The following is a 16943-nucleotide window of genomic DNA, read 5'->3' as shown; positions in this document are numbered from 1 at the left end:
GGATCTCCAGCACCAGACTGGACAAGGCACAAGAACTGGATGAGGACATACAGCTCAGACTTGGGCAGAGCTGGAACACAGAGCCTTGGATCCCTCCTTGGGAACAGGACTCAGGGCCAGGACTCTATTTTGACAGAGACACTAAACAAAGGGACACAAAGAGACAGTTCCAAACTCAATAATAGATAGTTCCTTATCTTGGCATGGCAAGGCTCCAGTTTCACTCCAGCAGTTGACCTTGACAGCAATTCAGGCAAAGGTTAGTGCCAAAGTAACTACCAGGGATTCAGAAGGGAGGGAAAAAACAGTCCAGCCAACAATCCCTCCCTTGCGGAGGTATTTATGTGCCAATCCAAAATGAGAATCAGGTGCCTCAAATTAACCCAATGGAACAGGGGAAAAACAGAAAACCCGGAATACAGAATAAACGGACTGGACCACGACAGCGGACAGTTGAGAAGATCATCGGGGTATCTCTTCCCCCCATTAGAGATATTTATCAAGAGTGCTGTGTATATGTTAGAGTGGTTTTTGGAGTTAGCACATATAGCAAATAACTTCAGCCACCAGTCTTCAGATGAGAAGCTGAACAGTGGATTCAACCTAAAATGCAGCTCTGAACAATAGGCTCCTAAGAACTTTGAACCACAGATAACTGGAAAACCAGACAATGCTGATTAAAATTCATCCAGATGTCAGTGGTATGGAAGTAAAGTAGGAGGTGTGAAGTCAAAGAAAGCATTGTAGATACATTGTAAGTATGGAATTGTCCTTTGATCTTTAGCATGAAAATGCTATGTAGCATTGGGTCAAGCAGACCTTCTTGCTTCAAAAGTGTCTCCATTTGATGCCTGTTGTATCTCATTTTGCAAGAGACAGTTTCATATCTACTGGTAACATTGTTCATGTGACAACAGCATGCAGGGCCCTTTGCATTGTCAATGATGTCTCCCACCTGTCCAACAATCTCTTTGACCCCCTGCAATCATGCAGGAGGTACTGTAGTATTAGGGAACAGCTTCTTCCCACAAGCCATAAGACCACTGAACGCCCTGCCACCCTGTATGAATTTCATCATACAGTCTCATCACATATCAAACGCCAGTAGCATTACACTGTTTACTTTTTAGCTTGTATCATACATGCACTTTATTATTTGTTATTTGTAGTAATATTACTTTTTGTAATATGTGTTCATGTTATGTGTACTGTGTTGTGCATGTCGGTCCAGGGGGACGTTGTTTTGTTTGGCTATGAAGATATGTACAGCTGAATGACGATAGACTGAACTTGAACTTGAACTAAACCTTTTCTAAACATTACACTGAATCTCTGATCTAAAGTTCTATGAAGATCGACAAAATTAATCAAACAGATTCCTCAATGTAAAGAAAACTTCATATAATCATATCATCATGGTAGAAGGTATAATAATGCACAATGTCTATTTATTTTATCAAAACCCATTATAATATTTAATAATTTTTAAATACAGTTTTAAAACTCCTTGCTTCAAAGTTTCTTCTCCATGTCACAGAAATTCTCTTTCCTTGTTATTATGTTCTGTACCCACTCAAGGCTCTAATGCAGTTTTTCAGAAAGAAAATCACCTCAATTTCACCATCCTAAGGCTTAAAATATGAAGTAATGCTATTATTATTTAAAAATAAACTGGTGGTTCTTAATGATATGAGTAATATAGTTTTGAAGTATAATAATATATGTGGCAATAGTTGGGGCAAATCACTCCTTTCTGTTGCTGGAAAGGTCCTGGCTAAGGTGATGCTTCAGAGGCTCATCAGCAACATCACCGAGTCAATGCTGCCTGAATCGCAGTGTGGATTTAGGAAGAACAGGAGTACGATCGACATGATCTTCACAGCCCGGCAGCTTCAGGAAAAGTGCCGGGAGCAACATCAAGACCTGTTTATGGCCTTTGTCGACCTCTCCAAAGCATTCGACACTGTGCAAAGAGGGCTCTTATGGGATGTCCTCCTCAGGTTTGGCTGTTCCAATAAATTTGTTAACATCCTCCGCCAGTTCCATGATGGGATGGCTGCTCGGGTGACCATAAGAGGACAAGAGTCCGAGCCCTTCCTTGTATACACAGGGCTGAGGCAGGGTTGTCTGCTAGCACCAGTGCTCTTTAACATCTTCCTCTTGTGTGTTACCAAGCTTCTCCACAATGAGACTGAGGATAGCAGTGGTGTGGCAGTTGATGTCAGATTAGGTGGCAACCTCTTTAATATCAGGAGGCTCCTCCATGCAACCACCAAACTCCATAGAGAGCGGGTTCTGGAGCTGCAGTATGCAGGTGACTGTGCTCCTGTGGCCCATACTCCGGAGGATCTTCAGACTGTCCTTGCTGTGGCGGTGAGAGCGTACAGCAGGATGGGGCTGACTGTCAATACCACCAAGACAGAAGTGGTTTGCCAGTGGAGTACCAGTGTCCCACCCACCCTACCTGCTTTCACTGTTGGTGATGAAAAGCTGTCAGTAGTGCCATCTTTCAAATATCTGGGGAGCATTCTCTCTGAGGATAGTGGCATTGACAAACAACATCCAGAGCCACATTTAACAGGCAAGAGCTGCCTTTGGGAGACTTCGGCGTAGAGTCTTTCAGAACAGGAGCCTTCGTCCCTCCACAAAGGTCGCTGTATACCAAGCTGTCTGTGTCACCACCCTCCTTTGTAGCTGTGAAGCTTGGGTAACCTACAGTCGTCTCATCAAGTCCTTGGAGGGCTTCCACATAAGACCAACTGCAGAAGTATTGAGGCCATGATCACCCAGCGTCAGCTGCAGTGGCTGGGGCACGTGATAAGGATGCCCCCATGTCAGCTACCCCGCAGAGTGTTATACGGCCAGCTACATCATGGTCGACGCTCAGCTGGAGGGCCAAAGAAGCGCTGTAAGGATAAGATGAAGAATGCTTTAAGGAAGTGCAAGATCAGACCTGAGGACCTGGAGGATGTTGCTGCTGACCGTATCACTTGGCGACAGCTGTGTCGGGATGGGGTTCGTATTCTGGAGATGGAAAGAACAACCAGAAGACAGCAGAAGAGAGCCAGGAGAAATGCAGCCATGGTTGCCATCACTACCACATATACACGACCCACCTGCAAAAGAGCTTGTGGGTCCAGGATAGGACTGTATAGTCATCAAAGATCTCACTGTTAAAGGAGTGGACGTCGTCATCGGATTCTGATGGTCAACCGAAGAATAACAATATATTTTTTTATTTTTCCTAATTAACAGGAAATGGCTTTGGTATAACATTTTCAAGGATTCACAGCATGGAACATTCACAATGTAGCATTTACTTTCTGTGAAAACAATCTACTTTTTTATCTTTTATTCAAGTGTCACAAGTTTATGGTTATGTAATGGAAAAACATACTGTAAAATTCTGATTTCTAATTTGTGAAAAATTATATTTGAGTGGTTAGCTCACATAGTCAAACTAAAAATGAGGCCTGCCTGATTCGTGGCAGGACCACTCTGAATTCAACAAAGCTGCTACTTTTCATTTCTATTTCAAACATAAACTTCATTCATACTTTATACACAGTAAATTCAATTGGTCCACATATTTCTTGACATTCGTTGCACCTTGCTGTGCAGCAGTGGGGTAAGTAAAGGGCACTGAAACTCACCTTTCTTGTGGAATCTGTCCATTGGCAATATACATTGCAGCTGCCCTGGAGAGATTGGTGGGGGGGGGGGGGGGGGGGGAGAGAGAGAGAGAGAGAGAGAGAGAGAGAGAGAGAGAGAGAGAGTCAGAGACAGAGAGTCAGAGACAGAGAGATAGAGAGAGAGAGAGAGAAAATTAGGGCAGCACTCTAGTGCAGTGGTTAGCACAATGCGTTACAGTACAGGCAACTAGGTACAATTTCTGTCTCTGCCTGTAAGGAGTTTGTATGTTCTCCCCTTTACTGTGTGAGTTTTTCTGGATGCTCCAGTTTCTTCTCACAATCCAAAGATTAAATCGGGTGATTGTTGGGCGGCTAGGCTCAAAGGGCTGGAAGGGCCTTTTCTACACTGTATCACAATATAAAAATTTTTAAAAATTTTTTGCACATCCTTTTATTTGGCTTGTGTTTTATCTATCTTATTGCCCCAGAATTGTAGGTAGTACAGAGTGCTCAACTGAAAAAAGAACAATCAAATAGGCATTTCATGCTCATCATTTCCTTACATTTATTCATGTTAGTCATAGAAAGATAGAGCACTACAACACAGAAACAGGCCCTTTTCTGAACTGTTATTCTGCTGGTCCCATTGACCTGAACCTGGACCATAATCTTCCATACCCCTCCCAACCATGTATTTCTACAAACTTCCCTTAAACGTTGTAATTGACTCTGCACCCATCACTTCTGCTGGTACTTAACATAGTTATATTTAAAGAGTGATAACCAGAAAACAATTAGTTGTAATTCTGCATTTACTTTTGTCAATAACACTTACTGTTATCTGTGCTTTTGTTGCGCTTAGCGCCTGATATGGAAATATGTCTCCATGCCTTCACTGTTCCCGGGTCTAATTTCGAGATCAATAACACTGTGTGAGTACCTTCACCAGAGGATTGGAATAGGACCTTTCATGCATAAAGTGAGATGAACAACAAGTACTGGCTTTGCAAGCAGTACCCATGTCTGTAAATGAGCAGGAAATGCAGAAATAATTCTATCAACTTTAGATTCAGTACTCCACTAAAACCTGTTTGCTGAATCTATTCTTATGTAATTTGACACCACTAATTTGAAAACTACCCACAATCCCTATTCTCTCCTATTATTTAGTTTCCTAACTAGGTCAAAAAACATAGAAAATAGGTGCAGGAATAGGTCATTCGGCCCTTCGAGCCTGCACCGCCATTCAGTATGATCATGGCTGATCATCCAACTCAGAACCCTGTACCTGCTTTCTCTCCATACCCCCTGATCCCTTTAGCCACAAGGGCCATATCTAACTTCCTCTTATATATAGCCAATGAACCGGCCTCAACTGTTTCCTGTGGCAGAGAATTCCACAGATTCACCACTCTCTGTGTGAAGAAGTTTTTCCTCATCTCGGTCCTAAAAGGCTTCCCCTTTATCCTTAAACTGTGACCCCTCGTTCTGGACTTCCCCAACATCGGAAACAATCTTCCTGCATCTAACCTGTCCAATCCCTTTAGAATTTTATACGTTTCAATAAGATCCCCTCTCAATCTTCTAAATTCCGGTGAGTATAAGCCTAGTCGATCCAGTCTTTCTTCATATGAAAGTCCTGCCATCCCAGGAATCAATCTGGTGAACCTTCTCTGTACTCCCTCAATGGCAAGAATGTCTTTCCTCAGATTAGGGGACTGATGCACCATCAATAACTCACGCTGAGACTTAGGAAGTGAGATATCGGCTTTTATTGACTGAAGAACAACACTACATCCTGGGAAAATGAGGGAGAGCAGCAGACCACAGTCGCCTTTATACAAGGGTCTGTGGGAGGAGCCACAGGAGCAGTCAGACAGGTATATCTAGTTCACCACAGGGACCAAAACTGCACACAATACTCTAGGTGCGGTCTCACCAAGGCCTTGTACAACTGCAGTAGAACCTCCCTGCTCCTGTACTCAAATCCTTTTGCTATGAATTCCAACATACCATTTGCCTTTTTTACCGCCTGCTGTACCTGCATGCCCACCTTCAATGACTGGTGTACAATGACACCCAGGTCTTGTTGCATCTCCCCCTTTTCCTAATCAGCCACCATTCAGATAATAATCTGTTTTCCTGTTCTTGTCAATTTCCATAAGATTCAACTTCAGCTCATGGTCTCATGTGAGAAATTTATATTTGAATGTGAGTAAACAATGGATCTACAAATGATAAATTTATTTATTCATTATGTATTTGTCATACATTTACACCAAGCAAGTGCTGCTGACAAAGTCAGTTTACAGTATTTTAGGCATCTCCTCGAAGAATTCAAATAGGTTTTTCAAGCACGACCAGCTAATCAGCCTATAATTTCCTGTTTAACTCCTGTCTCTATACTTCAATATTTGAATGACATACACAGTTTTTAACCCAAAACGTTAAAACACAAGGATATGTATAATATTCCCACCCTCTTCATATATAAACCTGGGATATGAACTATTTGATTGTGGGAAGTTATAATTTTTATTGCCCTTATTTTCTTTCTGAGTCTTTTTAGTGTAATCACTAGTGCAAAAGCATATCCAATATTTTCCACCAAATTTGCTTAACCGTATTTACATTTCAGTTTTCTGTTTTAGGAGGCCCATATTGCCATGCTTTTCCTCATAGTAATTTTTCATTACCTTGTACAAGTTCCATTTTTGTAGCAGTCGTTTTCTGATTTGTTACCCCGTTTTCCTATTTATTACCCAATTCTCAAAATATTTCCTGCTTTTTTGCCCTATTTTAAGCTTTTCTCTTTGTCTGTCGTCCTTATACCTTTACCTTTCAAAGGGCTTTCGTTCCTGGCAAGTGGAGATCCTTGGAATAGGAATGGATTGATTATTGTCACTCATAACAAAGTACAGTGAAAACATTGTCTTGCATATTGTTCATAATGATCAGATCATTACACAGTGCTTTGAAGTAGAGAATAATAATGGAATACAAAATAAAGTGTTAACAGCTACAGAGAAAGTGCTTTTCAGGTGGATGATAAGGTGCAAGATCATGCCAAGGTAGACTGTGCAGTCAAAAGTCCATCTTATCATATGAGGGAACTAATCAACAGTCTTATAACAGTGGGGTAGAAGCTGCCCATGGCTTCAGTGACAATATTAAACCAATTCCAATACTGGGCCACTGATGGGATGGGGACACACTGGTGGTACTTTAATAACACACTCATGAAGTTAGCCTGCTTGTAATCACAGACAGTGACAAAAAGGGCCTTGGAGTATCCTGCTTTAAGGCTGATGACTACAGAGTATAGACTATTGAGAGTTTATATCCGTCAGAGGCAGGATGTAGACTGCCATGAGGATAGCTGAACTGAGCTTCCTTGGCAGGTCGGTCAGGTAACACCTCACTTACAGATATTCTAAGCCGGATGACAAGCCCACCAGAACTGTCACGTCTGAACGCCATGAGGTGTAGATTTAAAAAACAACCCCACAGCATTTAACTTTGCCCAATAACGTCATATGATCCATCCAGTTATTTGAGAAACCCTCAGTTTTTATGGAGCAGTTAGTGCAGGTGTTCAAAAGGCCAAATAATTTTTTATACATCTGTCATTACTATTTTGCCTCTCTATTGACATTAACAGATTTATTCTATCTGGTATGGATTTTATCCCTTCACATGTAATTCAATCTTACCTAACATTTGTGTCAATTGTAATTTCGCATATTCTCATTATTTAAAAATCAGGAACCCTTATTTCATTACGTGTTTCAGCTTTCAGTTTCTGTAATATTTCAGAAGTGCAATTTCTACAGATCTGCTCATTTCACTTTCATTTAGAACTACCTTTTGTTTGTAGTCTTCCATCACTGCAGGACTTGTATATGTCCAGGACGAAGAAGCGAGTCTAGTGTAGCTTTCTCCGTGTTGTTATTTTACGTAGTTCAGTCTAGTTTTTGTACTGTGTCATGTAACACCATGGTCCTGAAAAACATTGTCTCATTTTTACTATGTACTGTACCAGCAGTTATGGTCGAAATGACAATAAAAGTGACTTGACTTGACTTGAGCAAGAAAAATCATTGCAGACATGATCCACCCAGCCCCTTCCAAAAGCTCCACTTCTGAAAAAAGCTATGTAACCCTCAGGCTCACCCAGCTCATATTCGTCTAGGGAAATCAGCCTTCAGCCCCGTCAAACTGAGTAATCACGTTTGTGTGGATGCTGTGTAATATACCCCCAGTTACAAACCCACAACGCAAAATGTCAGACAGTACACCATATGCAATTAAATGATAGACTTTATGAATCTTAATCTGAAGATAGAGTTAGTAATGAAAATAAACAAAAGAAAAAGAAGGGCCCAAGTCAAAGTTAAAGTTCCAATTCAAGCTCACTCATCCTTTCACCATCGATCTCCTCCGAATGTCGCCGACCTTCGGGCCCTCAGATCCCAGTCCACTCCATTCAGCGTTCTACCAGTTCTCTCCACTCGCGTCTTCCCTCTTCATCTCTCCAAATCAAAAGACCGCGAAAACAACATCTTTCCAGATACACAAGACAAAACAACAATCCCCGATTGGCTAACTCCAATCTCCAGCAATAACCCAAACATGGCTGCTACAGAGTAACCATTACCTCAGCAGTGAACATTACAAAGAAGCCATTACAGCTATAAGGCTATTAAAACAAAAACCTTGTGCTATTTTAAGTGTTTCTTCCCCAGGCAGTTAATCTGATTAACTCTTCTATTCAGCCCCCACCTCCACCACCACCTCAATCACTGCACTGTAGGCACTTTAAAACATTTTTTATAATGCTCTTTACATTGTAAATATTGTACATGCTGGCATTTATGTACTTACGCACATTTATTCTATATCTGTACTTCTGTTGTTATTTTCATAGAATTCTTTATTCTGTATAATTGTTGAATTTTTGTTGCATGCAGCACCAAAGCACCACAGCAATTTACCGATACATGTAAATCTAAATGGTGAATAAAGATGGTTCTTGATCCTTGATCCTTTCCACCCTGATCTTTTTGATCCTTATCCTTTCCACTGGGATCCTAGTCCCAGCTTGGTTCGGAAGGGCTCACTATAATGTTACTGAACTTTCTAGTCACAGTTTTACTATCTCATACATTGGAATCCCTCCTTCCACAATCCAGCTCACACATGCATTCATCTGATCTATTTCTCACTGCACCATGTTGTCATCCAAATTTTATAATAAAGGTCTTGCTTCTTTGTTTAGATCCACTTGTCCTTTTTCTTGTCTAACTTTGAGTAAACTTAGTATTTCTGGAACAAATTATCCATACTTTCTCTTGGTAATCTGCGAGCATGAACAACTCTGCATTTACATTTTGCCCATTATATGAAAAGATGGCCTTATGTAATATGCCACAAATCTGCAGATACTGGAATTCCAAGCAACACAGACAACATGCTGGAGGAACTCTGCAGGCTAGGCAGCATCTATGGAAAAAGCACAGTCGACGTTTCTGGCTGAAACCCTTTGGCAGGACTGGAGAGAAGAGTTATGTTTTGTTATATTTTGTTATGTAACATGTAACATGATAATAAAATCTAATGAATTAAAATTTACACCATGCAGTCAAAGCAAGGACCAATGGCAAAGGTATCCTATTTACAGCAGTTATCTGTTTCCATGGGGATATACATATATATCTAAAAAAGAGCTGCATTTGCTTGAGAAATTACTTTTGCATTGCTAGGCAACTGATACTATTGATTGCTACAGCTGGGATTTTGAAGTGGAAAGTTCCATGCATTTTCTGAAATGTTTATCAGGAAATCTTTATTTAATCTCTCAAAATCACAAACAATTACATTCTGGAAGTTCTTCAAGAAGCTTTCAGTTGTACATCTGGTCTCAGAACTTCAGGAATGTGGTTAAAATAGGTAGTTCCATGCTTGAAACAGATTTTTGTCTAGCAGCTATTAATATTTCCCTTTAAGGAAACAAGCAATACCTTGAAAATACTATTTGTCATAAAATGCAGGAAAGTGGATCATTTATCAGTCTTAGAAGTGTCCTTTTAGTAGGCAGCTTAGAATAGAAGTCACCTTGATCTATTTGTTCCCTTTAACATGGTACATGATAATTGAGAATAAGTTAAGTCAAGGACAATTTAAAAATACTTTCTGTCAATAACTAGATCCGAACTTAGGCAACAAAAAATGCTAAATTGCAATTTTTTTTTGCAGCTAGACTATGCTGTTAAAATATTCAAACACAAATTACACAAAATCTTACACCTTAACATTAAAAATGTTTTATATATAAAAAAAAGTTGGCAGTGAGTATATTTTGGGAGTGTTCGAGAAAATGGGCTTTCAGTGGTGAAGACCATTCATTCTGCTACCAGAGAGTAGGAGTGGTACAGAAACAAGCTAGAATGAGAGAAAGAAGATCTAGAACCTGGAGTCTGTTGATGAAGCTGTGGAGAGACTTACACAACAAGGACTTGCCAACTAAAATAACTGAGTCATCAGATATAGAATAAATGGGACTTAATGGAGAAAAATAAAAACACAAAATGCTGGCAGAACTCAGCAGACCAGACAGCATCTATGGGAGGAGGTAGTGATGACATTTCAGGCCGAGACCCTTCATCAGGATCAGACCCTCCTGATGAAGGGTCTCGGCCTGAAACGTCGTCACTACCTCCTCCCATAGATGCTGTCTGGCCTGCTGAGTTCAGCCAGCATTTTGTGTTTTTATTTATTTCCAGCATCTGCAGATTCACTCCTATTGCCTTTGAACTTAATGGAGATCAAGGTTAATAAGTGATCAGGACTCAGAGAATCAGTTGTGGGATGGATTGGGCTGGAATAATCAGTATGGTTTAAAGGGTTTGTGGTATGGATGTTTGCAGGCCAATATCTAAAGCAATGAAGTGAGAATTGCTGTCCATGAGAATGAAGTGAGAATTACAGCCCATCATAATCTGTGTTTGTTTATCGTGGATGAGCAAGGCAAAAACAGTGATTACCTCCTGGGTGAAATAGTTTGCAAAATCCAAACATTACAGTAACAAATCCTTATGATAAGTATAAGTCTCCAAATGCCTCTGTAATGATTGGTTTTAGTTGGCTTCTGTAAACCATGCCACAAGGTTTTACTCAGCAAGCTGAGTGCTACAGGGAACATGCAACTTTTCCAGTCAAAAGTTCTTTGGTGCCTTTATTACCTCATAGGACCTCAATTTCAGTGTTCATCTGCTTCCAAAAATCCAGCCACTTAAAGAAAATTAGAACGGAACTGGAATAGAACAGGAACAGAATAGTAAATGAACCGAAGCAATTCTGATGGAGAGCTCAATTCTGTTCCGACCATCTGGGTTGGATTAAGACATTGCTACAAGTGCACTTCTTTGACCATAACTAGCTTGTTTAAAACAAAATCTTTTAATATGAAGGCAATTTTAACAGGAACTACATAGAAAATTCAGGCAGATGGGTAGCTAAAATTGCCCAGATTATCTCCGTCCCATGGAGCAGATGTGGCCTTTATTTGTGCATGTTAAGTTTCATTGATGTTATATGATAGAATACACATTCCAAAGCTTATGCTTAACATAAGGATCTGTTTATTATTGTAATATTTGGATTTCACAAGCATTTCCACCCAGGAGATAATCATTGTTTATGTCTTGCTCATCTTCAATAAGCAAATACAGGTTACGATAGGCCCTGTTTTCATTTCACTGTAATTTCAAATGACCAGTCTGAGGGAGCTGGCAGTGTGTCTTTCCTATTTAATAAAGACATTGGCCAGAAGAAAACAGAACCAGTTTAGCTCTGTATATGAGGCTAGAAGAAAAAAAACGCTTCCTGGATCAACGGATTAGCGGGACATTGGCAAAATTCCTGCAGATAAAGAAGAGAAATGTTCTTTGCAACATTCCTTTTGGAATTTTATCAATCTCTTTTGAACATTTTGGAAGAGAACAAAAGCCACTGTTCATAAGATATTGATATCCACCGGTTTAATAAATAATTGCTAATATAGTGATTATTTATTAAAAGCGACAAATGACTCTTAATTTGCATACTTTCTAAAATAACCTTGATTTAACTTTTTTATCAGAATAAACATTATACATTATGACAATATATACACAAGAATAAAGCATGCATTGCTTTTTCCTCCAATCCTGCTGAAGGGTTTCGGCCCGAAACATCGACTGTACTTTTTTCCATGGATCTGCCTGGCCTGCTGAGTTCCTCCAGCTTTTTGTGTGTGTTGCTTTGCTTTTTCATTATTTACATTCATAGCCCATGCTTTCAATACTGATCTATTATATTTCTACACATCAATAGCACTGCTGTCTCTCATGGGGCGGTATACTACTACAATAATTGATCGCTTCTTCAGCCAATCTGTCCCCTCCCTCTCTAGTAGCTCCTTCAGCACAGAGCCCTTGTGATGATTGCTTCAAGCTTCAGTGTGTCCCTCAGCACGCCCTCCTGCAGCACGGAGAGTGCCAGTCAGCAGCATTCCTCCACAGACATGTCCATGTGCTGGCACACCAGCAAGCTTCGGGCAGACCAAAGGGCGGCTTTCACCAAGTTGGTGATCTGCCAGCAGCACTTGATGTTCGTCTCCATGTTTGTGCCAGGGAACAGCCGGTAGATCAAAGGGTCCTCTGTCACGCAGCTGCTCAGGATGAGCCGCGACACAGGCCTTTGCATCTTTCTATGTGTTCATCCAATAATCTTCGGAATTTGATGTGTCAGCTCATTAGGAAATGGAGTGAATTTGGTTAATGTAACTTGTCTAACACTAGACAAGTTAGTTTGCATACAATCAAATTGAATAGATTTAAACCACTCCATAGGTTAGAAAAGCCCATCATTTGAAGCATCCCTAATACATTTCCCTCCATGCTTGATGTCAAATTTGTCTCCGACAACAAATAAAATTCCTTAGTAATTGTAAACTACTTGGAATAATTATCCAGTACATAAGCACGATAAAAAGAATCATTTTGTAAGGAATCAAAAGAAATGTGCAAGTAGTTAAATAAGAATTAATTACAAATGCAATCATCAAATCCTGATTATCATAGAACCCATAAGTTTAACTCTTAAGAAGACCCAGTTTCTCATAAAGCTATTGTTCCTGAAATTCATCATAGTAGGGACCAATGTAATGGAAAATATAACGTGATAAATTTATAAGCCAAAAATTACAACACAAGGATAAAATATGTGAGTTGCGTTAGTAAGTTTCGATCACATGACATTATCCTTGACTCTAAATCAAACATTTGTGTTACACATGTCCCTGTTATCACGTTATCTGCATTTGTTTAAAATTTTTTAGAGTTATTGAATTGTGGAGTCACACAATATGGAAACCAGCCTTCTGGCACAGCTCATCCGTGTGCCCAGAAAGCCTGTCCTGCTTGCCCATGTTTGGCCCATAGCCCTCTCAGCCTCCTATCCATGTATTTATCAATGCTAATGTTCCTGTCTCAACCACAATATCTGGCAGCTCATTCCGAATACACACCAATCTGCATGAAGAAACTACCCCTGATATTCCTTTAAAATCTTCTGCCTCTTATCTAATACCAGTACCCTCTTGTTTTTAGCACCACTTCCATGGGACAAAGAACTATGTGCTTTCACCTTGGCCAGTCCCCTCATGACCTTAAATGCCTCTGCCTGATCACTTCACCACCTCCTAGATTCCAGGCCTCTCCTTGTAACCCAGGCCTCCAAGTCCAGGCAAGATCCTGGTAAATCTTTACTGCACACTTTCTAGTTTGTTAACATTTGTTCTATAACAGGGTGACAAAAAGTACACACAATTCTCTAAGTATGTTCTTACCAGTGTCTTGTGTTGTTGAGATGGGCCGAAGGGCCTGTTTTCATGCTGTATAGCCCTGTAACTACAACATCATAACTCAATGCTCTGAATGATGAAGACCTGCATGACAAGCACATTCTTCACCACCCTACCTACCTGTGATGCCACTTTCAGAGAATGACCCCTGTTCCATAATGCTTCCCAGGGTCATACTTTGCGCATTCACGTCCAACTCATTTATATAAATTACAAACAACAAACACTCCAGCAATGATTCCTGTGGCACACCACTGATCAGACAAACATCACTGTTTGATAAACAACCCTCATCCATTATCCTCTGCTTCCTACCACTGTGCCAATTATGAGTCCAATCTGTAGTACCTACGCAATCTAACGTTCCAAACTAACCTTCCATGAGGGACCTTGTCCAAGGCCTTGCTAAACTCCATATAGTCAACATCCACTGCCTCATCTTTAAATACCCCCTTGGTTACCTCCTTGAAGAACTCCAAGAGATTTCTCAGACACAGGTTCTCACAAAGCCGTAGTGACTGTCCTGAATCAGACCCTGTCTCTCCACAGGAAAGACAAGGGGCGGGGGGGAAACAGGAGGGGCATGTTATTAGAACCTATCCCTCAGAATCTTAATGCACTTTAAGGCCTGCAATATCGCCTCCCTGCTAATTCGTATGTGGTACAAGACAACACCACTCATTTCTCCCATTTCCTTAGCTTCCATCACAATCTGACGGACCTTATTTATTATGGTACTTAAGCATTATAAAACTCAGCATTATGCTTGCACATTTTCTTGTAATGTACTAATATTGTGAAAATGTCAGAATGATGGCATGCAAAACGAAATTCAGTACATGTGACAATAATAAACTAATTAACAATTAAACTGGAATTGGAATTGGTTTATTATTGTCACATGTACTGAGGTACAGTGAAAAGTTTGTCTTGTACTTTGTTCAGACAGATCAGGTCATTACAGAGTCCACTGAGATAGAATAAGCTAAAACAACAATGTAGAATAAAGCGTAACAGTGACTAGGGAAAGTGCAACACAGACAAACAATAAGGTGCACAATCATAATGAGGTAGATTGTGAGGATGAGTTGAATTTATCATGCTAGGGAACTAATTGTGGAGTAGAAGCTGTTCTGAGTTTGGAGTTGCAGGATTTTTGTACCTTCTGCACGATGGAAGAGGGGAGAAGAGACAATGTCCAGTGTGGACATTTGATTATGCTGGCTGCTTTAGTGAGATAGAGAGAAGTATAGATGGAGTTCATAGAGGGGTGCCTTGTTTTCATGATGGTGCTCAGCTGTGACCACAGCTCTCAGCAGGTTTTTTGTGGTAACATGTAGAGCATTTGCCATACTAAGCAATTATGAATCCAGGTAGGATGCTTTCTATGGTGCACAGATAAAAATCGAAATGGTTGAAAGAGACATGTCACATTTATTTAGCTACTTGAGGAATTGGAGATATTAGTGAGCTTTCTTAGTCATGGTATTAAAGTGATTGGACCAGGACAGGCCATGCACAAAGGTGATGTTCAATCCTAGAAACCTGAAGCTCCCACTCCTCCAAAACTTAACACTGTTGATGTAGATAGGAGCATGTGCATTTGTCTTCTCTTCTTAAGCTACTCATCCGCTTACAGTAGCTTACCAGAGCCTCAGTCCTGGGCCAATAGAAGGTGGACCGGCCCTGTGACTTCACATTCATTACATGACTTTGTACGTCTTCCAGACAAATATCCTTCCTCTCAAGGGATGAGGTCTTTGGAGCTTCTGTTGGTGTTTATGCACTTCAGGGTTTTGACGGGATATGGTTGCTAGCTCCATGTCCAACACTCCTCCTTTCACAGCCAGGCTTGGGACTGTCCATGGCAGAGTTGAGCATGTACATTGCCCCTTTCCTTTTGTTTTGCAGACATTGAGGGAAAGGTTGTTGTCATGACACCATGCTACTAAGCTCTCTATCGCTTTCCTTTACTCTGACTCATTGTTATTTAAGATACTGCCCAATATGATGGTGTCATCTGAACTCTTGTAGATGGAGTGAGAGCAGAATCTGACCATGTAGTTATGCGTGTAATTCAACTGTGTAGCTCTTTAGGGTCAGCAATGCTGATCTATGTACAATAAGATATCAAATGCGTGTATACAAGCACACATTTGTAGCAAGGACCTCCATCATCCAGACCACACTTTCTTCTCGCTGCTGCCATCAGGAGAGAGGTACAGGAGCCCTAGGTCAGGAACAGTTCAGGCTCCTGAGCCATTTCAGTCACCCCAATAATGAATTGATTCCACGACTATGGACTCACTTTCAACTCATGTTCTCACTGTTATTTATTTTGAAATTTGAACTTTGAACCTATCATCCTCCTGTCTCCAGTTCCATCTCTCCCATTCCCTACCTGGCTCCATCTGCCCATCATTCTCTGCCCCTTGTTGGTTCATCAATCTCCTGCTGTCCCCCGTTTAATCTCAGCTGCTTTCCTCCTTATACTGGCTATCTTCTTTCTGAACTGTCAGTCCCAATAGAGGGTTTCAACTCAAAATACTGATATCTCCTCCCCACCTCCCCACTTCCCCACAGTCACACACTGCTTGACCCATTAAATTCTTCCAACAAGTTGTTTGTTGTTCAATTTTTGGTATTTCTACACTAGGAAAAATACCGTGTCTATCTACTCTCTATACAGTACACCTCTATCATTTTATATACTTCAGTCAGGTCACCCATTAGTTCAAAGTTAAAGTGCATTTATTATCAAAGTATGGATATGTCATATAACCTTGAGATTTGTCTCTTAACAGACAGCTACAAAACAAAGAAACCCAAAAGCAAACCCCATATATATCTGAAAAAAAAGACTAACACCCAATGTGCAGAGAGCTTCAACATCCATCACAAAGACAGGACAGCTGAGTCTTTTACGGGTAGAGGAGATGGAGTATGCTTCATGAGTAACTCACTGTGGTGCACAGACATGCTGGTACTGTTTCAGTTCTGCTCACCGGACCTAGAATATCCAGCGATCAAGAGTCATCCATTTTATCTACTGAAGGTGTTTCCTGCCATCATCCTGGTTGCAGTGTACATTCCACCCCTGGCCAATGTCAGGCTGGCACTGAAGAAGCTGAGCGGTCATGAGTCAGCACACCTTGATGCCTTCCCTATCATTGCAGGGGATTTCAACCAGCCCAACTTGAAGAAGCCTCTGATCAACTACCACCAATGTATCACCTGTGGAACCAGAGGAGCCAACACACTTGACTACTGTTACATCACCATCGATAATTCTTACAGTGACATCTGCAGAAAATCCAATCATCTAGTTTAACTTCTACTCCTGGCATACAAGCAAAGACTAAAGCCTGCAGCAGCAGTGATGAGAACCAAGAAGGATTAGTCAAGGG

The sequence above is a fragment of the Hemitrygon akajei genome, chromosome 13, assembly GCF_048418815.1.
Source record: "Hemitrygon akajei chromosome 13, sHemAka1.3, whole genome shotgun sequence".
Taxonomy (NCBI): Eukaryota; Metazoa; Chordata; class Chondrichthyes; order Myliobatiformes; family Dasyatidae; genus Hemitrygon; species Hemitrygon akajei.
This window is presented reverse-complemented; position numbering follows the sequence as displayed.